Raw genomic sequence first — 24,393 nt, forward strand, 5'->3', positions numbered from 1 at the left:
GGTAACGATTCTAACCAATCTTTGACTTCTCCCTTTAAAGTCCAGGGAAACAACATGAGATAGATCTGTTCATCCTCAACTTCTCTAATTTTGAATAGAGTACAGATCCTATTAAAGGTTCGAAGATGTTCGTTTCGATCTTCCTTCGGCGTACCACTATATTGGCATTGATTAGTTACCATGTGTAGGATTTTCCTTTGATTTCATAATCTGGCGCATTAATGTCTGGCTTAATAATGGCGTGACCTTGGCCAGTACGTGTGGCTCTCATTCGATCTTCCATACTTAGAGGTTCCATATTTTCCATTATTGAATTTGTTGAATCTGAATCACTAAGGGATTCTGATTTAATGGTTTCTTCCTCGACAATCTCTGGATGAGTGATTTGTGGTTCAGGAGGAATGATTAGTGGTTCAGGATCTCTGAATTGTCCCTAAATATCCTCCGGATTCTCAATTGTGAGGTCGGGTTCAAAAAATGGATTATCGGAAATTTGAATTGGAGTACTTGTTTGACTAGATGATGATTCTAAAGAAAAATCAACGGCGATAATATTGGCTAGATCTCTTGATCGAGTTACATGTGGTGAACGTATGAAAGGTGGTGAACGTTTTGCTCGGTGCATTCACTAAATATCCTATTAGTTATAAATATAAAAATTATATAAGTTATCAAATTAATAGACTTTTCTTATTTTGCCCACGTTTCGAATAGCCAATAGATGCAGCAGGTAGCCAGGACCCTTTAAATCGGAAGCCCACAACTCGCCACTAACAAATCCAACTATTACTACGAACCAGAAAATTTTGGATGTCTATCAATTTAACCACTTAAAATAATTTTGAAATTTTGAAATTTTAGAGAAGAAATAGAAAATTCTATGTCCTAAAAACTAGAGCGTCGAGAAATAAGAAAGAAAAAGAGCGCGTCGAAAAACGTCGAAAAATAAAAGGTCGAAAAACAAGTGTCGAAAAAATAATAATAAGAAAGTATCCCGTTGAAACTTAAAAGGTACTAAATACTAAAAACTTACGTTTAAAGTTATTAAAGCTTAAAAGGAATTCTATATCCAAAACGGCAATTACTTAAAAACGGCACTAAAGTTTATTGAACTAAAACGATAAGCGACGTCGTAAATTCTAAAGCGTCTAAGTCTTAGTCTAAAGAAAAAGCACTTAAGGGATTTTACGGCAAAGTCTTAAAATCTAGAAATAAAAATTAACTACGGCAAAATACTAATCTTAAAACTAATTACGAATTAAATGTTTAAAATATACAAATTATAAAAAGAAACAAAAAAATGATAAAATAACTTATTTTTATAAAAATATTATTTTTATATTATTATTTTATAAAAGTATTAATTTATATAGTTAAAAATAATTATTAAACTTAATAAAACTAATTAAAACTAAAAATAAAACTAAATTACTAATTAATATTTTAATTAAACCCTAAAAACTAAATAATAATAATAAATTTAAAACCCTAGTTGCGTAATAAATGCCTCTGATTTGGCCTGTCAGAACAGCTCATGCGATCGCATGGATTTTTGTCTTCTGGGTCATGCGATCGCATGACCCAATAATTCCAGAATTCATTCGGGCTTCGAACAGCTTCGGCCCGTTTAATAATTTTATTAATTATTTTGATTTCAAACTTTTTTATTTTTATAAATGTTACACAATATTTATAAAAATTTAAAATAAACTTATATAAAAACACTTATTAAATTTTTTATTATAAAATAAAAATAGAAAATTAATTCTTTTTAAAAATTATAAAAACTTTTTAATTAACACTTTAAAAAGAATTATAGCATTATCAATAACATATATATATATATATATATATATATATATATATATATATATATATATAGTATTTTTTTATTTTTTTATGTTTTTATATAAATACAAAATATTTTTACAAAATTAGAGATAAGAATTATAGCGTAAAAATATAGCGTTTCGCCGGGTTCCCGGCAGCGGCGCCAAAAACTTGATGTTATGCGAGGTGTAGTACGAAATAGATTATATTTTACTACGAAATACTATTAAATACGATACAATTTTACACAAGTTATTTATTTATTTATTGAATGGGATATACCTAAACCTTGCTACAACACTTATAGGCAGTGTACCTAATCGTAGAGTAGTGTAGTTTTTAGTAAGTCCAGTTCGTTTCACAGGGAGCTAATGATACGTACTATATTTTTAACAACTATATTTGTATAAAATATATATAATTATATATAGTAATATTATTATAAAAGGGGGTTTTTACCGTTTAATGACTGGTTTGTCGATTTTATATTTTAAGCGTAAAGATAAATGACGATAATATAAATGACAGAATTTAAATTGCGATAAAGTAAATTGCAGTAATTAAAATGACAATAATTAAAGGTACGATGAAATATGAAATAAAAGTATTATGCTTATTTAAACTTCCGTAATCATGATGTTTGACGTTTTGATTAATTGTTACCCGGGTTAATTGTCCTTTGTCCTGGTTTATTTGATACCTATCTGGTTTTTTGTCCATAATAGTCCATCGGTCATAATTATAAAATGCTCGTCAAATTAACCTTATTTTCGAAGTCAAATATTCCAACTAATTAGGGATTCGAACTGTAACAAGGTTTTAATACTTTGTTAATAATTACACCAGGTTATCGACTGCGTGTAATCCAAGGTTTTAATACTTTGTTAACAATTACACCAATTATCCTTGTATGTAATGCACCCCTGTTTTAATGAGATATGAATATTAATTTACCCACTTGATCAGAATGAATAATCAATTACCCAACCCGAATAATTAATTAAATGATCGTAAAAGATGTCGTATAAACGTCACTAAATAGAACATACATAATCATTTTAATAATTATTAGATTAACTAATTTGAAGATAGGTTCGACAGATTCTAATGAGTTGTCATTCAATTAGACAATACCCCCTATCTATTAATAGTCAATAGTCCAATGTCCACAAGTGTCGGTCTTTTGTCCAAACCTTAATTATGGTACAAAATCTAATAACCCTGTCATAATATTTAGTCTAACATCACGATTACTTTGGCTCAAATAAGCATAATAATAACTTAGTTACGAGACATTAATTTAAAAAGGAAGAACATAGCTTACAGTGGTGATTAATCGCGTAGCGTTATACGGACAGAGTTCCGACTTTAAAACCCGTCAAACATTTCTTACATTAACCCAACTAAACCATAATTTATTATTAATCTTAATTATAATTAAAATTAAAATTATATATATTACATAGAGAGAAAGAGATATTGAAAAAGGTATATAAATTCGTCCGAAAAATGCTGAATTTATAGAATGTGGCCTGCTACAGTAACGCATTCGGTCGAATGAGATTTGTGCCTTCTGGCCATGCGATAGCATGGCCGTCATTTCCTGGTCACATACTTTTTGGCTCCTAGCTTGTCGACATATTTATTTAATATATATAATATATATATAATTTTATATAATTATATATATTATATTATATTCATGTGCATAGTTGATTTGTAATTTTAGCTCCGTTGCGTCGCGCGTTGATAGTTGGCTCAGGTCCCGGTTCCGGATTTTCGAACGTCCTTTCGTACGATTTAATATCTTGTACTTTGCGTTTTGCGTCTTGTACTCTTGTAACTTTTGAGACATTTCTTATCAATAATTTGAACCACTTGGATTGTACTTTGTACTTTTGAGCTTTTTGGTCATTTGCGTCTTCAAATCGTCGTTTTCTTCTTTTGTCTTCGCACTTATTTATTTAAACGATTATTACATAAAAATAGAACAATAGTAACTAAAAACTTTACATATGGGAAGGATATTGTGCCTAAATATATGTTCATTTGGAGCACTATCACTTATGCCTCTCGTCAACTGAAGATTCACGAGCGAAACTAAACAACTCACGATCTCGAACTTGGTGTTGTCGCCTTTGCGCTCAAACTGTGGAGACACTATCTTTATGGAACCAAAAGTACTATCTTCACCGATCACAAGAGCCTCCAGCACATATTCGATCAGAAACAACTGAACATGAGACAGCGACGGTGGATCAAGACGCTGAACGACTATGATTGTGAACTTTGTTACCATCCTGGCAAGGCAAATGTTGTAGCCGATGCTTTGAGCCGAAAGGAAAGAATGGTACCTCTTCGTGTCCGAGCCTTGGACATCAACATCCATTCAAATCTCAATAGCTAAATCCGAGTAGCCCAAGATGAGGCTCTCAAGGAGGAGAATATTTCTCATGAACGCTTGAACATTCTCGTCTCTCGATTCGAAGTCAAGGAGACTGGACTCTGATATTTCTCCGGAAGGATTTGGGTGTGATAATGCTAAAAACGAACATATATTTCATAGCATTATCCCTCAAGAAAGACAAGCTTTTAGTTGCAATTGTTCTATTTACAAGTGATATTCGTTTAAATAATAAAAGGTGAAGACAAAAGACAGATTCGACGAATTGAAGACGCAAACGACCAAAAAGCTCAAAAGTACAAAGTACAATCAAAGAGGTTCCACTTATTGATAAGAAACGTCTCAAAATTACAAGAGTACAAGACACGAAACGCAAAGTATAAGATATTAAATTGTACGCAAGGACGTTCGAAAATCCGGAACCGGGACCAGAGACAACTCTCAACGCTCGACGCAACGGACTAAAAATTACAAGTCAACTATGCACATGAATATAATATAATATATAATTAATTCTTAAAATTAATATATATATTATATTATATTATAAAACCGTCGGCAGAAGAAAACAACCACATGTGAGCCTCCCCAGCTGGCCATGCGATCGCATGGCCTTGAAGGGCAAAGCTCATACGATCGCATGAGCCCCTTTTTCAGCTCACAGGCCTATAAATTTGCGTGTTTGGTTCCAGTGTAAAAAAATATATATCCATCCATCCAACTCTCTCAACGTATATATATATATATATATATATATATATATATATATATATATATATATATATATATATATATATATATATATATATATATATATATATATTATAATTTTAATTTTAATTTTAATTTCCTATAATAAGGGTATGTTAGCAAATATTGTAAGGGTGTAAGTCGAAATTCTATCCGTGTAACGCTACGCTATTTTTAATCATTGTAAGTTATGTTCAACCTTTTTAATTTAATGTCTCGTAGCTAAGTTATTATTATGCTTTTTTAAAACGAAGTAATCATGATGTTGGGCTAATTACTAAAATTGGATAATTGGGCTTTGTACCATAATTGGGGTTTGGACAAAAGAACGACACTTGTGGAAATTAGACTATGGGCTATTAATGGGCTTTATATTTGTTTAATTAAATGATAGTTTGTTAATTTTAATATAAAGATTTACAATTGGACGTACCTATAAATAACCATATACACTCGATCGGACACGATGGGCGGGATATTTATATGTACGAATAATCGTTCATTTAACCGGACACGGGAATGGATTAATAGTCAATAGAATTATTAAAACAAGGGTGAAATTATGTACAAGGACACTTGGCATAATTGATAACAAAGTATTAAAACCTTGGGTTACACGCAGTCGATAACCTGGTGTAATTATTAAACAAAGTATTAAAACCTTGTTACAGTTTAAGTCCCCAATTAGTTGGAATATTTGACTTCGGGTATAAGGATAATTTGACGAGGATACTCGCACTTTATATTTATGAATGATGGACTGTTATGGATAAAAACCAGACGGACATATTAAATAAGCCAGGATAAAGGACAATTAATCCATGGGCATAAAACTAAAATCAACGCGTCAAACATCATGATTACGGAAGTTTAAATAAGCATAATTCCTTTATTTTCATATTTAATTGCATTTTTAATTATCGCACTTTTATTTATTGTCATTGTATTTAATTGCACTTTTAATTTTCGTACTTTTTAATTATTGCAATTTTATTTTATCGCAATTTTATTTATCGCAATTTCATTATCGTTATTTACTTTACGCTTAAATTAAGTTGTATTTATTTTTAATATTTTACATTAGGTTTTAACTGCGACTAAAGTTTTAAAATCGACAAACCAGTCATTAAATGGTAAAAACCCCCTTTTTATAATAATAATATTACTTATATATATTTGTATTTTTATAAAATAAAACTAATATAGCGTTAAGTTTTGTTTAAAAGATTTCCTTGTGGAACGAACCGGACTTACTAAAACTACACTACTGTACGATTAGTGTCACGACCCGGAAAATTTCGACTAATTTTAAACCAAACTCTCGATACGATTTAATATTTTTGACACAATAAGAAAAGTCTGTTTGGTTGAGTCTCAAAAATTTTGAACTATTATCATATAGTCATATGACCTTCGACTGTTCCCGATGATTCACGAACCATTGCTTGTAAATATGTGGATATATAAATAAATTTGTGTATATATAAATACATGTATAATATATAATAACATGAACATTAATAAATTATTATATACATTTATTGTTATAAATAAATAGGTAAAATAAAATACATGGTAATAACAACTATTATTTTATATATAATATATGTATATTTCTAGTATATATATTTTGTTATATTTAATTTAATTGTTTAATATATATTTAATCACATAGCAGATTTTGTTATTTAAAACTGTTTATATATATACGTAGTGTATATTAAATATAAATAATTTTGAGCTTAAATGGTAAATGTCTGTAACTTTCGGTTGACGTATAATTACTTTAAAATAGGTCTAATACTTATATATGAAGTTTTAAAATAAAATCTATCCAAAATTTGATTAAAAAGATAGTAGTTTTGATAAATATTTTTTTTACCTTTTTAATCTAAGTGTTTGTACTCCGTACATATAAATTGGAATAGAAAAGAAATAATTATCGAACATTTTTGATCAGGTTTCAAATAGCTAATGAGTGAAATAATTAAATAGATTTAATCTAAAAGTTTGGGATTTTTAGGAACATTTTTCTATATTAACTGTTTAGCAATGAACACGGTATAATACTCCGTAATTTGATAAAATGACAAACCTCCGATGGCTTTACTATTTCGTACTATTTCCTTTTGAAATCTTATTTGTTGCAAGATATATTATATTAATATAAATTACTGTAAATAACCCGTGATTTTGAATTAAGATATATATTACTGTACATTATTGTGTCCTTTTTCTTGTTGTCAACATTTATCACTTTATATATATCCATATGCATAACACAGAACATATAGAGATATACATATGCGTACATGTTTGATAAAAAAAAAACGCATCATTCCTTCTTTCTCCCTTTCATTTCTGGCCGAACTCCTTTTCAACACCTTACCATCCTTTTCTTTCTCTATAACTCTTACACTTATATGCTAGTCAATTGCTGTAGCTTCTTTGTATCAAACCACAATTGTAAACAACCGTTGATCATCATCACCACCTACACACATCACCATCCAACGCCACCATAAACTACCATGATCATCCATCTCTCTATATCTCCCTCTCTCCTAATCTTGATCACTAAACCCACCACCATCGTTTTATTTGTTTCTGTTGCTGCTGCCACTCCACAGTTTCCATCACCACTATATATATATTTCTTTCTTTTTGAAATACGCCTGCTTTACTTGAGTATTATTTTTATTTTTATTTTACTTTTGGCCGACAATTGCAAAGAGGAAAACCCCACTTAATTATTAAAAGAAAAAGAAATCGATTGCCTAAATTGTATATTCAATTTCCTTGTAGCCGACAGTTACTTTAAACTTTAATCTGCAAGTCCCACTTTTCTCTTTTAATCACTGTTCGATGCATAACCTAATAGTGATAAAGGTGATGAACTATAGCAACTTCTGTTTTGATACAGTGACAACAACGATGATGATGAGCTTATGCGTATTTTTTATTTTATTTCTGATGTTCAATAGATCATAGCAACCGAGCTTATCCTAGTCATAAGTTCAGATTTCTAAATGGGCTTACCACTTAATTATGTTGGGCTTTAATATGTTGGGCTATTAACATGTTACTTAAGTCGATGAATTTATTGCTTGTTGGGCCATCATACTACTATTATATTTTGGGCCGTGTACTTGTAAGTGAGGTTGAGTCGATAATGGTGATGATTAAGAACGAAAATGGTGATCATAATAAGTATGTTAATGATGATCGTGAAATGATGAATTATGATGTACACGATATTGAATGATGATAGGATACTTGTGATAACGATGAGATTAATATTAATGACAATCATGATATTTAAAAGATGATGATCGATAATAAGATTATGATGATCGCGAATACATAGGAGGATGATTAAATGATGTTGAAAGATCATAATAATGGAAGAAGGTTATGATTTTTATGATGAGAATTCGAGGATGATAAGCTTGATGATGATGATGGGTGTTATGATCTATAGAGGAAGAAGATGAAATAAGATACATGATAAAAGTAATTAAAGTCCTTAATAAGTCAGAAAAACATATTGGCTCAGCTGGTTAGGGTGTGGTGTTATTGAACAAAGTGTCGCGGGTTCGATCCCTCACAGTAGCAGTTTTTATATTTTTGAAGCTTGTCCCCTTTTAAAGGTAGTAGTATTATTTTTATTATTAGTATTATAATTATTATTATTATTATTACTATTATTATTATCAAAAATTATTATTTTTATTATCATTATTAAACCTAATCCTTATCATTATTAAAGGTTATCATTATTATTATTATTATTATTATTATTATTATTATTATTATTATTATTATTATTATTATTATTATTATTATTATTATTATAATTATTATTATTATTATTATTATTATTATTATTATTATTATTAGAAAAATTATTATTATTTTTTTAACATTATTACTAAATTTATCATTTTTATCATTATTGTTGTTAGCATTATTGTAGTACTACTATAATTATTATTTTAGAGAAATAATATTTTTATAAAATATAGCTAAAACATATTACCTAACTACATTGATATTTTATATTAAGTATTTATAAAATAAGTATAGTTAACTAATTAATGAAACATAAAATTTATTAAAATAACAAATATATCATTAATAATAATAGTATATAAATTTGCTCGATTACAATATGTTAATATATATATGAATGATATAGGTTCGTGAATCTGAGGTCAACCCTACACTTGTTAAATGACGTCATATGTATTTTTACTACAAAATACATTAGGTGAGTTTCATTTGCTCCCTTTTTAATTGCTTTTGCAATATATATTTTTGGCCTGAGAATACATGCGCTGTTTTATAAATGTTTTACGAAATAGGCACAAGTACTAAAACTAATTCTACTTGGGTTTAAACCAGAAATATACCCTCAGCTTGGTAACATTAAACTACTTGTCTATGTACGGTAGGCGCGAATCCTAAAGATAGATCTATTGGGCCTGACAAACCCCATCCTGACTATGGGATGCTTTAGTACTTCAAAGTTATATTAAACACACCTGATCTGGTGTACTTCAGAGGGTAAAACTTGAACGTTAAGGCTTGTTACCGGGTGCCTACAACTTATAGAATACTTTTATACACTTGCGAGTGTACATATATTTATAAATGGAAATCTTGTGGTCTATTAATATATTGAAATGATTGTTATGATAAACCTATGAACTCACCAACCTTTTGGTTGACACTTTTAAGCATGTTTATTCTCAGGTACAAATTAAGTCTTCCGTTGTGCATTTGCTCAATTGAAAGATATTATTTGGAGTCATTCATGGAATATTTAGGTCAGTACCTCGCAATGGGACCAGATGTTGATGATTTCGTCCAAGGGGATAAGGATGGGTCCTCACAGGTGGTATCAGAGCGTTGGTCCTAGCGAACCAGGTCTTGCATTTGTGTGTCTAACTGATAGTTGTTAGGATACATTAGCGAGTCTGGACTTCGACCTTAGCTGCATATTATAAGTATTGTTTATCATTCCTAGTGGAAAATTACCTGCTTATTATTCCTAAGTCTAGACACGACTTCCTACACTTATTGCATAGATAGTGTATAGATAAATTCATATCCTAGCGTATCAGTTACTATAAACTTTGTCTGACAGCTTCCGAAGATTCCTCCGTGACTTATGGGATTTTGGTATTGTATATACATAGGTAAATTATGTATTGAAGAATACCAAACTAAATCCTATAATCTATTTCCTATCGAAAACTCTTTATCTAACCGAGCAAAATGGAACTCACCACTAGTTCAAGCTTCTCAGATTCCGATATGGAGTCCCACTCAAGCTCCGAAAGCAGTATGACCGGAATGGACCAACCAATTCATCTGATGAGTTCGTAGTCGACTGAATCATGGGAGGCAAGAAGAAGGGGATCCTTTCCACCAACCCAATTCACCTCTTGGCGAAGAACCTGAAGCACTTACCGGTGACCCTATCCGAAACACCATTTTTAGCCTCATCTCCAGAGTAGCTCATCACGATTATCTCCTATCTAAAATTCTAAACCTTATTCATCCGCTCGTTCCGACCGACAACTATCCCGGAATAATAGAAGAAGTCAACGAATTTTTGCGCTTAAGTAATCAATTTGGAGAATATGGTGCAAAATTTACCAGCTCCAACAACATCACCGGCAACACCAGTACCACCAACATCAATACCAGTACCACCAACAACTCAAGTTTCAACATCACATGCCTCAACATCTCATTCTGTACCTCGAGCATAATCATCGTTCTACGTATCGTTCTACCTACTTTATCTTCGTTCTACATCGATTATCTTTGCTCGACATGGCAATTATGTAATTTCTAAAGTTTTAGAGATTATGTAATCTAGTATTAACGATAAATCAAATGAGTTTAATATCTTATTGACTCATTAAATCCATGATTACATCTGAAAAAAATATATATATGTATGTATATTTTTATAAAGATTGTAATTAAAAATTCTTTTGTACAACTGTTAATGATGAAAATATTTTAACGGGTAGGTAATACCCGAGGAATATTTAGATTTCACATTAATAAGTTACACTGTACATTCTTCGGATCTGATTCAACAGTCATTTCCTATCCTACTTACATCCACAGAGATACAAATCCGTTCACCGCAGAATAACCAATTTCATTCAATGTCATATTTGGATTTTGACTTCTCAGAATCCAACAAGTGGCAAAATGAAGAAAACATTGATCAAAATAAAATTTGTTAGAAACAAATAAATTAATTATGAGAAATTTTGTTAAGAATCCACGCTGACAAAATCCTAGCTAACTGTTCCCAGCTAACTGTTAATTCCGTATTACATTTTATTTATCGCAATTTAATTTATTGTTATTTAATTTATGTATTTATTTTATGCACTTTAGATAACGGGACACGTATACAAGGTTTCGACATATCATATTGACCCATCTATATATCTATCTTGGAACAACCATAGACACTCTATATGCAAATGACGGAGTTAGCTATACAGGGTTGAGGTTGATTCCAAAATATATATATAGTTTGAGTTGTGATCAATACTGAGACCGGTACACGGGTCACGATACGTATTAATTAATTCGAATGTTATATATTAAACTATATATGAACTATTGGACTATTGGACTACTAACTTTGGACAATTAAAATGAATTAAAATATCGATTATAACATATGAAACTAAACAATTCTTCAAGTTTGCCACTTGATTTCATCTTAAACTTCATTTGTATCTCGACAATTACAACTTGCGTTCAAACCTTTCATGATTCTTGAAAACATCTGAATCGAGAGGATGAACCAACCGCACCTCATCTACGGAAGGAGAGATTGATGCATATAGTTATGCATCTGAAAAACCCTCGAAAACTGAATAAACGTTTAACACATAGCTGTGTTAATTCCTTTAGAATTATTATTATCCAAAATAACTTTGCAATCCCTTTCCAAGGTAGCCAATTTTGTCACAGCTTCAGCAAATCGATTTCGACTTTTCATTTAAAACAACCTTATTATCACCTTGATATATAGGCGTGCACATTTATTGCTACCGGAAAATCTTTTATATTCCACCATATTACCATCAGCGTTTAATCATCTAAAAACACAATTCTCCTGAAAACAACTCGATTTGATAACCAAGGACCCAGATACGTTAACTTTGAAAATGCTGACGGAGCAGCATGTTGTAGATGGTCTTAATGGCCAAAAGTTGATGATAAAGAAGGAAGTGTTAGGGACGCCCGATAGAAAATTTGGTACTGAAAAATGGATTGACTAACCATGAAGGAGACCATGGACAAATACAAGGACCAAACCCTATATTTAAAGAACTCAGGTAATTCTGGATCTGATGAAATCTTTAGAGAATATCTTGCTCCTAAGTCATGTTAAAATCTTGCGAAAAATTCTTCTTCATCGACCTTCGAACATAGAAATTCCAAAATATCATCATAAATATCTTCGATATTTCTGAGGATATTTTCATAAATATTCTTGTCTGAATTTTCTACTTCTTCGTGTTTTCAGTATTCCATTATATTGGAAACTTTTGTATCTAAGTATATAAATTATGAATGAATTGTGGAGAAGTGTAGGGAATTGAAGCATGAGTTAGTATAATATAATGCGCTTGGCCAACGTAATTATATTACAGTAAATCATGCTAAATTTCTAATGTAACGTGATGATGATTCACAGACCCTATCCTCATCATGTGCCATGTTATATGACTCTTTCATTCTATTTAATCTCTAAGCATATCACGAAAATATTACCTTGATATTTTCGTTCTTCTGTAATTCCAACAGTTGCGAATAAATCGTGCTATCACATTTTCTTGCTGATTAGAAGATTTCTTTAAATTCCTTGAATTCCAGAAATCCACCATGACCTACGTCAAAAGTTAAGACGAACCTATATTTACTTCATTTCACTCTTTTGTGATAGCTCCACTCATACGCTTCAAGTAATCGAATTGTTTTATCTATATTAGTCAATGATGATAAAACTCTATTTATCAATTCATATTCATCATAAAAACATTTTTATTGTTAGCCATGACGACCTCGATCAAATTTCGGGACGAAATTTCTTTAACGGGTAGGTACTGTCACGACCCGGAAAATTTTGACTAATTTTAAATCAAACTATCGATACGATTTAATATTTTTGACACAATAAGAAAAGTCTGTTAGGTTGAGTCTCAAAAATTTTGAACTATTATCATATAGTCATATGACCTTCGACTGTTCCCGATGATTCACGAACCATTGCTTGTAAATATGTGGATATATAAATAAATTTGTGTATATATAAATACATGTATAATATATAATAACATGAACATTAATAAATTATTATATACATTTATTGTTATAAATAAATAGGTAAAATAAAATACATGGTAATAACAACTATTATTTTATATATAATATATGTATATTTCTAGTATATATATTTTGTTATATTTAATTTAATTGTTTAATATATATTTAATCACGTAGCAGATTTTGTTATTTAAAACTGTTTATATATATACATAGTGTATATTAAATATAAATAATTTTGAGCTTAAATGGTAAATGTCTGTAACTTTCGGTTGACGTATAATTACTTTAAAATAGGTCTAATACTTATATATGAAGTTTTAAAATAAAAGCTATCCAAAATTTGATTAAAAAGATAGTAGTTTTGATAAATATCTTTTTTACCTTTTTAATCTAAGTGTTTGTACTCCGTACATATAAATTGGAATAGAAAAGAAATAATTATCGAACATTTTTGATCAGGTTTCAAACAGCTAATGAGTGAAATAATTAAATAGATTTAATCTAAAAGTTTGGGATTTTTAGGAACATTTTTCTATATTAACTGTTTAGCAATGAACACGGTATAATACTCCGTAATTTGATAAAATGACAAACCTCCGATGGCTTTACTATTTCGTACTGTTTCTTTTTGAAATCTTATTTTTTGCAAGATATATTATATTAATATAAATTACTGTAAATAACCCGTGATTTTGAATTAAGATATATATTACTGTACATTATTGTGTCCTTTTTCTTGTTGTCAACATTTATCTCTTTATATATATCCATATGCATAACACAGAACATATAGAGATATACATATGCGTACATGTTTGATAAATAAAAAAATGCATCATTCCTTCTTTCTCCCTTTCGTTTCTGGCCGAACTCCTTTTCAACACCTTACCATCCTTTTCTCTCTCTATAACTCTTACACTTATATGCTAGTCGATTGCTGTAGCTTCTTTGTATCAAACCACAATTGTAAACAACCGTTGATCATCATCACCACCTACACACATCACCATCCAATGCCACCATAAACTACCACGATCCTCCATCTCTCTATATCTCCCTCTCTCCTAATCTTGATCACTAAACCCACCACCATCGTTTTATTTGTTTCTGTTGCTGCTGCCACTCCACAGATTCCATCACCACTATATATATATATATATATATATATATATATATATATATATATATATATATATATATATATATATATATATATATATATATATATATATATATATATATATATATATATTCTTTCTTTTTGAAACACGCCTGCTTTACTTGAGTATTATTTTTATTTTTATTTTTATTTTACTTTTGGCCGAAAATTGTAAAGAGGAAAACCCCACTTAATTATTAAAAGAAAAAGAAATCGATTACCTAAATTGTATATTAAATTTCCTTGTAGCCGACAGTTACTTTAAAATTTAATCTGCAAGTCCCACTTTTCTCTTTTAATCACTGTTCGATGCATAACCTAATAGTGATAAAGGTGATGAACTATAGCAACTTCTGTTTTGATACAGTGACAACAACGATGATGATGAGCTTATGCGTATTTTTTATTTTATTTCTACTGTTCGATAGATCATAGCAACCGAGCTTATCCTAGTCATAAGTTCAGATTTCTAAACGGGCTTACCACTTAATTATGTTGGGCTTTAATATGTTGGGCTATTAACATGTTACTTAAGTCGATGAATTTATTGCTTGTTGGGCCATCATACTACTATTATATTTTGGGCCGTGTACTTGTAAGTGAGGTTGAGTCGATAATGGTGATGATTAAGAAAGAAAACGGTGATCATAATAAGTATGTTAATGATGATCGTGAAATGATGAATTATGATGTACACGATATTGAATGATGATAGGATACTTGTGATAATGATGAGATTAATATTAATGACAATCATGATATTTAAAAGATGATGATCGATAATAAGATTATGATGATCGCGAATACATAGGAGGATGATTAAATGATGTTGAAAGATCATAATAATGGAAGAAGGTTATGATTTTATGATGAGAATTCGAGGATGATAAGCTTGATGATGATGATGATGGGTGTTATGATCTATAGAGGAAGAAGATGAAATAAGATACATGATAAAAGTAATTAAAGTCCTTAATAAGTCAGAAAAACATATTGGCTCAGCTGGTTAGGGTGTGGTGTTATTGAACAAAGTGTCGCGGGTTCGATCCCTCACAGTAGCAGTTTTTATATTTTTGAAGCTTGTCCCCTTTTAAAGGTAGTAGTATTATTTTTATTATTAGTATTATCATTATTATTATTATTACTATTATTATCAAAAATTATTATTTTTATTATCATTATTAAACCTAATCCTTATCATTATTAAAGGTTATCATTATAATTGTTGTTGTTATTATTATTATTATTATTATTATTATTATTATTATTATTATTATTATTATTATTATTATTATTATTATTTTTATTATTATTATTATTATTATTATTATTATTATTATTATTATTATTATTATTATTATTAGAAAAATTATTATTATTTTTTTAACATTATTACTAAATTTATCATTTTTATCATTATTGTTGTTAGCATTATTGTAGTACTACTATAATTATTATTTTAGAGAAATAATATTTTTGTAAAATATAGCTAAAACATATTACCTAACTACATTGATATTTTATATTAAGTATTTATAAAATAAGTATAGTTAACTAATTAATGAAACATAAAATTTATTAAAATAACAAATATATCATTAATAATAATAGTATATAAATTTGCTCGATTACAATATGTTAATATATATATGAATGATATAGGTTCGTGAATCTGAGGTCAACCCTACACTTGTTAAATGACGTCATATGTATTTTTACTACAAAATACATTAGGTGAGTTTCATTTGCTCCCTTTTTAATTTCTTTTGCAATATATATTTTTGGCCTGAGAATACATGCGCTGTTTTATAAATGTTTTACGAAATAGGCACAAGTACTAAAACTAATTCTACGTGGGTTTAAACCAGAAATATACCCTCAGCTTGGTAACATTAAACTACTTGTCTATGTATGGTAGGCGCGAATCCTAAAGATAGATCTATTGGGCCTGAGAAACCCCATCCTGACTATGGGATGCTTTAGTACTTCGAAGTTATATTAAACACACCTGATCTGGTGTACTTCAGAGGGTAAAACATGAACGTTAAGGCTTGTTACCGGGTGCCTACAACTTATAGAATACTTTTATACACTTGCGAGTGTACATATATTTATAAATGAAAATCTTGTGGTCTATTAATATATTGAAATGATTGTTATGATAAACTTATGAACTCACCAACCTTTTGGTTGACACTTTTAAGCATGTTTATTCTCAGGTACGAATTAAGTCTTCCGCTGTGCATTTGCTCAATTGAAAGATATTATTTGGAGTCATTCATGGCATATTTAGGTCAGTACCTCGCAATGGGACCAGATGTTGATGATTTCGTCCAAGGGGATAAGGACGGGTCCTCACAATTAGGTACACTGCCTATAAGTGTTGTAGCAAGGTTTAAGTATATCCATTCTATAAATAAATAAATATCTTGTGTAAAATTGTATCGTATTTAATAGTATTTCCTAGTAAAAATAAAGCTATTTCATATACACCTCTACGCACATCAAGTATTTTTGGCACCGCTGCCGGGGAACAATTTCTGCTTAAACGCCGGAAGCGCAACGCTAATATAAAAAAAAAGATTTTTATTTTTAGTTACTTTTATAAAAAATACGCTTTTGTAAAAATACATTTTAAAACCAAAAATATAAAAAGAAAAACAAAAAATTATTTTTAAGAGTTTGTTAAATATTTAAGTTTTATAAAGTTTCTTTATTTCTATTTTTAGTTTGTAAAAATATAAGTTTTATTTAATTTATATAAATATATTATAAATATAATTCAGCAAAACAGAAAAAAAAATATTAAAACTCTCGGCCTGGTACTGTAGCTGCCCGTAACCTGGCCCAAAATCAAATCTCATGCGATCGCATGAGCCTGAAGCCATAACTTCATGCGATCGCATGAAGGCACCTGACACACCACAGTAAAACCCTAAACAGCATTAATTACGGGTTATTATTATTATTATTATTATTATTATTATTATTATTATTATTATTATTATTATTATTATTATTATTATTATTATTATTATTATTATTATTATTATTATTAATTAAACCCTAACTAGGTTATTATTATTATAATATTTAGTTTTAATTCTTTAATTTGTATTTTTAGTTAATTTAGTTTTAATAATTTATAAAATTAATAGTTTTATAAAATAAATAATATAAAAATAATATTTTTATAAAAATTGTACTTTTTACAACTTTTAGTATATTTTTATATTTTGTGTCTTTTTAATTGTTTTAGCGTAATATTTGTGTTTTTCGCTCGTATTTAGTTTTAAATCATAGTATTTGCCATAGTTATTTTTATTTCTAGATTTTTAGACTTTGCCGTAAAATCCCTTAAGTGCTTTTTATTTAGACTAAGATTTAGGTGCTTTAGAATTTTGCAACGTTTTTTTTAGTTTTTAGTACCTTTTTAAGATATTGCCATTTGGGATATAGTTTTACTTATAAGCTTTAATATTTTTAGACACAACTTTTAATTTTTAGTTTTTAGTGCATTTTTTAAGTTTAGACGCGCTACTTTCTTATTTTTATTTTTCGACGCCTATTATTTTTCGCCTTTTTATTTTTCGACCTTTTTCGACGCGCTCTTTTTCTTTCTTATTTCTCGACATTCTAGTTTTTAGGACTTAGAATTTTCTCTATTTCTTATCTAAATTTCTTAAATTTCAACGAAAAATTATTTTAAGCGGTTAAATTGATAGACATCAAAATTTTCTGGTTCGTAGTAATAGTTGGATTTGTACGTGGACCGGGTTATTGGATCCAAACAGTACTCAATTATATTGAGACCAAACGAATCCTGCCCCTCTGCTGCATCTTTTGGCTATTTGAAACGTGGGCAAAATCAGAAAAGTCTATTAATTGGATAACTTATATAATTTTCCTTCCTTTTTAAAAACTAATAGGATATTCAGTGAATGCACCGAGCAAAATATTCACCACCTTTTGTACGTTCACCACCTGTAACTCGATCAAGACATCTAGAAAATATTGTCGCCGTTGATTTTTCTTTAGAATCGTCATCCAGTCGACCAAGTACTCCAATTCAAATTTTTGATAATCCATTTTTTGAACCCGACCTCACAATTGAGAATCCGGAGAATATTCAAGGACAATTCATAGATCCTGAACCATTAATTTTTCCTCCAGAACCACCAATCATTCAAACAGAGATTATTGAGGAACGAACCATTAAATCAGAATCCTCTAGTGATTCAGATTCAACAAATTCAATCATGGAAAATCTGGAACCTTTAAGTATGGAAGATCGAATGAGAGCTAAACGCACTGGCCAAGGTCACGCAATTACTCAACCTGACATTAATGCGCCAGATTATGAAATCAAAGAACAAATCCTACACATGGTGACTAATCAATGCCAATTTAGTGGTGCACCGAAGGAAGATCCAAACGAACATCTTCGTACCTTTAATAGGATCTGCACTCTATTTAAAATAAGAGAAGTGGAGGATGATCGGATATATCTCATGTTATTTCCCTGGACTTTAAAGGGAGAAGCTAAAGATTGGTTAGAATCGTTACCTGAAGGGGCGATTGATACATGGGACGTTTTAGTTGAAAATTTTCTTAAACAATTCTTTCCGGCATCTAAAGCCGTGAGACTTCAAGGAGAAATTGTTACGTTCACACAGAAACCAAATGAAACTCTATATGAGGCATGGACAAGATTTGGAAAGTTATTGAGAGGATGTCCGCAACATGGTTTAGACACTTGTCAAATAGTACAAATATTCTACCAAGGATGCGACATCACTACAAGGAAAGACATAGATATAGCAGCTGGTGGTTCTATTATGAAGAAAACCGAAACTGATGCTTACAAAATTATTGATAACACTGCTTCCCACTCACATGAGTGGCATCAAGAAAAAGATATCGTTAGATCATCTAAAGCAGCTAGAGCCGATTCTAGCCATGACTTAGATTCCATTTCCGCAAAGATAGATGCTGTCGAGAGACGAATGGAAAAGATGACTAAAGATATTCACTCAATACGAATTAGTTGTGAGCAGTGTGGAGGACCACATTTGACAAAAGATTGTCTCAGTATTGAACTAACAATGGAACAAAGAGAGAATGTTTCATATCTAAACCAAAGGCCTGGAAATATTTATCAGAATAATTATCAACCGCCAAGACCAATCTATAATCAAAACCAGAATTATAATCGAAATGTTCCATACAACAACAAACAAAGTCCAAGTAATCAACAAGTATCCAATAATACTTACAATCAGCAAAGACCTAATTTTCAAAACAAACCACCACAAACCGATGATAAAAAGCCGAATTTAAAAGATATGAAGAAGAAGCTAGTTGAATCTCAAACACAGTTTTTCACATCTCAGAAACAAATGAATGAACAAAATGCTCAAGCATTTAGAAATCAACAAGCTTCTATTCAAAATCTGGAACATGAAGTGAGCAACCTAGCAAGGTTAATAGGTGAAAGAAAACCGGGAAGTTTACCTAGTGATACAAATGCTAACCCCCGGAATGAAACAGTTAAAGCCATTACCACAAGAAGTGGTATTACACTTAAACCACCTGAAATACCTGTAATTTCTGATGAAGCTATTCCTACTCCACAAGAACCACAACCTGAACAAGATAAGGAAAAAGAACCGGTAGTTGAAAAGGTTAATGAAGATAACACAGTTAAAGCTAAACCTTATGTTAAACCATACCAACCACCACTTCCTTACCCGAGTAAAATGAAAAAAGAGAGACTTGAAGCCGAGCAATCCAAATTCTTGGATATGTTTAAACAAGTAAATGTAAATCTTCATTTCATTGATGTGATTTCAGGAATGCCTAGATATGCTAAATTTCTGAAAGATCTAATCACAAATAGAAAGAAAATGGAAGAACTCTCTGCTGTTACTATGAATGCTAATTGTTCTGCAGTGCTGTTGAATAAGATACAAGAAAAATTATCTGATCCAGGAAGTTTCATAATTCCATATTTTCTGGGTAGTCTTAGTTCAATAGAAGCATTGGAAGACTTAGGTGCTAGTATAAATCTAATGCCATATTCACTATACGCTAAACTAGACCTTGGAGAATTGAAACCAATAAGTATACAACTAGTCGATAGATCAGTAAAATATCCTAGAGGGATAATGGAAAACATGCTAGTTAAAGTTGGTACTTTAGTATTTCCAGTAGATTTTGTTGTTCTTGACATGGAAGAAAATTCTCAAGTTCCTCTCATATTAGGAAGACCATTCTTAAACACGGCTAAAGCAATGATAGACGTGTTCGGTAAGAAACTGACCCTAAGTATAGAGGAAGAGAGTGTTACCTTTTCTGTTGATAGAGTAATGCAACAACCGCAATCTACAGATGATACATGTTATTATATTCAAACTATAGAATCACATGCAGAATTGTTAGAAGAATTTCTAGAATTACAAGGAACAGGAGAATGTTCTTTAGGAGAAGGTACTGAACCAATTGATGAAACTGAAATGTTAGCTACACTTATGGCTAATGGATACGAACCAACAACATAAGAAATTCAAATGCTAAAAGAGGAAGACAGATATCGATATAAATCATCGATAGAAGAACCACCGACATTAGAGTTAAAGCCACTTCTAAACCATTTGGAATACGCTTATTTACATGGTGAATCTGAATTACCTGTAATAATATCGTCTTCTCTTACTGAAAATGAAAAATCTCGACTCATTTCTGTGCTAAAAGCTCATAAACCAGCCATTGCATGGAAGATTCATGATATAAAAGGAATAAGTCCTTCGTATTGCACACATAAAATCCTTATGGAAGAAGGTCATAAAACGTATGTGCAACGCCAACGAAGACTAAATCCTAATATGCAAGATGTTGTTAAAAAATAAATTATTAAACTGCTTGATGCAGGTTTAATTTATCCAATCTCTGATAGTCCATGGGTAAGCCCAGTTCAATGCGTGCCTAAGAAGGGTGGCATGACTGTTATCACAAATGAGAAAAATGAGCTTATTCCTACTAGGACTGTAACAGGATGGCGTGTATGTATTGATTATAGAAAATTAAATGACGCCACCAGAAAAGATCACTTTCCCTTACCTTTCATTGATCAAATGTTGGAAAGATTAGCCGGAAATAGTTACTATTGTTTTCTTGATGGTTTTTCCGAATATTTTCAAATTCTAATAGCACCCGAAGACCAAGAGAAAACCACATTCACGTGCCCATATGGTACTTTTACTTACAAACGCATGCCATTTGGACTTTGCAACGCCCCTGCAACCTTTCAAAGGTGCATGATGGCGATTTTTCACGACATGATAGAAGAATGCATGGAAGTTTTCATGGATGACTTTTCAGTATTTGGTGATACATTTGAATCATGTCTAGTTAATCTTGAACGAATGCTTATTAGATGCGAACAATCAAATCTAGTACTTAATTGGGAGAAATGCCATTTCATGGTTAAAGAAGGCATCGTTCTTGGTCATAAAATTTCAAAGGAAGGAATTGAAGTGGATAGAGCTAAAGTAGATGTAATTGCTAAACTTCCACATCCCACCAATGTTAGAGGAGTTAGGAGTTTTCTAGGGCATGCCGGTTTTTACTGACGTTTCATAAAAGATTTCTCTAAAATTGCCACTCCTATGAATAAACTCCTAGAAAAGGATGCTCCATTTATCTTTTCAGATGAATGCATCAAAATCTTTTAATATTCTTAAAGAAAAACTCACTAATGCGCCGATTATGATAACTCCAAATTGGAATCTACCATTTGAACTAATGTGCGATGCAAGTGATTTTGCAATGGGAGCCGTTTTAGGACAAAGGATTGAAAAATGATTTCAACCTATTTATTATGCTAGTAAGACGTTACAAGGAGCACAAACAAATTACATAACTACTGAAAAAGAACTCCTTGCTATTGTCTTTACTTTTGATAAATTTTGTTCATATCTCGTTCTAGCTAAAACGGTGGTCTATACTGACCATTCTGCTCTTAGATACCTATTTTCGAAACAAGATGCTAAACCAAGATTAATCCGTTGGATCTTACTCTTACAAGAGTTCGATATTGAAATTCGAGATAAAAGAGGAGCAGAAAATCTCGCCGCTGATCATCTTTCTCGTCTTGAAAATCCCGAATTAGAAGTTCTAAATGAATCGGCCATACAAGACAACTTTCCTGATGAATATCTATTGAAGATAGATTATAATAAAATTCCATGGTTTGCAGACTATGCAAACTATTTAGTATGTAGATTCCTTGAAAAAGGATTGTCGTACCAAAAATGAAAGAAATTCTTTAGTGATATAAAACACTATTTTTGGGAAGATCCACATTGGAATAATACGCCGATGTGTATTCGGAGATGAAGCTAGTCAAATCTTAAACCATTGTCACACAGGACCAACAGGAGGGCATTATGGGCCTCAACTAACAGCAAGAAAAGTTTACGATGCTGGATTCTATTGGCCTACAATTTACAAACACGCACACCTTCTTTGCAAATCCTGTGATGCTTGTCAAAGGGTCGGAAAAATAAGTCAACGTGATGAAATGCCATAAAATGTCATTCAAGTATGTGAAGTATTTGACATTTGGGGTATTGACTTTATGGGTCCATTTCCAAAATCTCATAATAATTTATACATTCTCGTTGCCATTGATTATGTATCTAAATGGGCGGAAGCACAAGCTCTCCCAACTAACGATGCACGAGTTGTAGTCAACTTTTTAAAACGTCTTTTTGCAAGGTTTGGAACACCGAAAGCTTTAATAAGTGATCGGGGTACTCATTTCTGTAATAATCAACTTGAGAAAGTTCTCAAAAGATATGGAGTAACTCATAAAATCTCCACCGCATATCATCCACAGACAAGTGGACAAGTTGAAAATACCAACCGAGCTTTAAAACGTATTTTAGAGAAAACCGTAGGATCAAATCCGAAGGAATGGTCCATAAAATTGGAGGATGCACTCTGGGCTTTTAGAACAGCCTACAAAACTCCAATTGTAACCACACCTTTTAAACTCGTTTACAGAAAAGCATGTCATCTTCCCGTAGAAATTGAACACAATGCATTTTGGGCTTTGAAGACACGTAATCTTGATTTACATGAAGCCGGACGTCTACGGTTAAGTCAACTAAACGAATTAGAAGAATTAAGACATGAAGCATACGAAAATTCGTTAATCTATAAGGAAAGAACGAAGAAATGGCATGATAAAAGAATCAGAAGTTCAAAAGAATTTAAAGAAGGAGACAGAGTTCTTCTTTTCAATTCACGATTCAAGCTATTTCCTGGAAAATTGAAATCAAGATGGTCTGGACCATTCATAGTCAAAAGAGTTTTCCCATACGGAACAGTAGAATTGATAAATTCAAATGGGATTGAATTTAAGGTTAATGGTCACAGAGTTAAACATTACATAGATAGTCCAATGGAAGTCGACAACGAAATTAATCACAATTTCAACACCACAGCTAACTAAGTGTGGGGAGAATCAAGTCTTTAAAGGATAATATGTATTTCTGTTAGAGTTAGATTTTCTGTTTTCGTGTAGTTCTCGAAAATGGAACCCGAATGGTCTTTCCCTAGTAGACCCTAAAGAACTAGTCTTCTCCCCCCATTCTGAATTTTTATTTTTTTTAGGTTTTACGAGATGAAGACTTCCTGTGAATTAAACCATGGTCTAATACTACACGCTTTGATCACTAAACGTAATAATAACACCCTTCCAAGTGAAATAGTATCATTAATCAGAAGTAAATTGGACAGAGTAAGAAAAGAATCCAGATGCTATTCTTGACGTCCACGTTCGTATAGATGAGGAAGCAATGACGAGCGC

Source organism: Rutidosis leptorrhynchoides, chromosome 6, assembly GCF_046630445.1.
Source record: "Rutidosis leptorrhynchoides isolate AG116_Rl617_1_P2 chromosome 6, CSIRO_AGI_Rlap_v1, whole genome shotgun sequence".
Classification (NCBI taxonomy): Eukaryota; Viridiplantae; Streptophyta; class Magnoliopsida; order Asterales; family Asteraceae; genus Rutidosis; species Rutidosis leptorrhynchoides.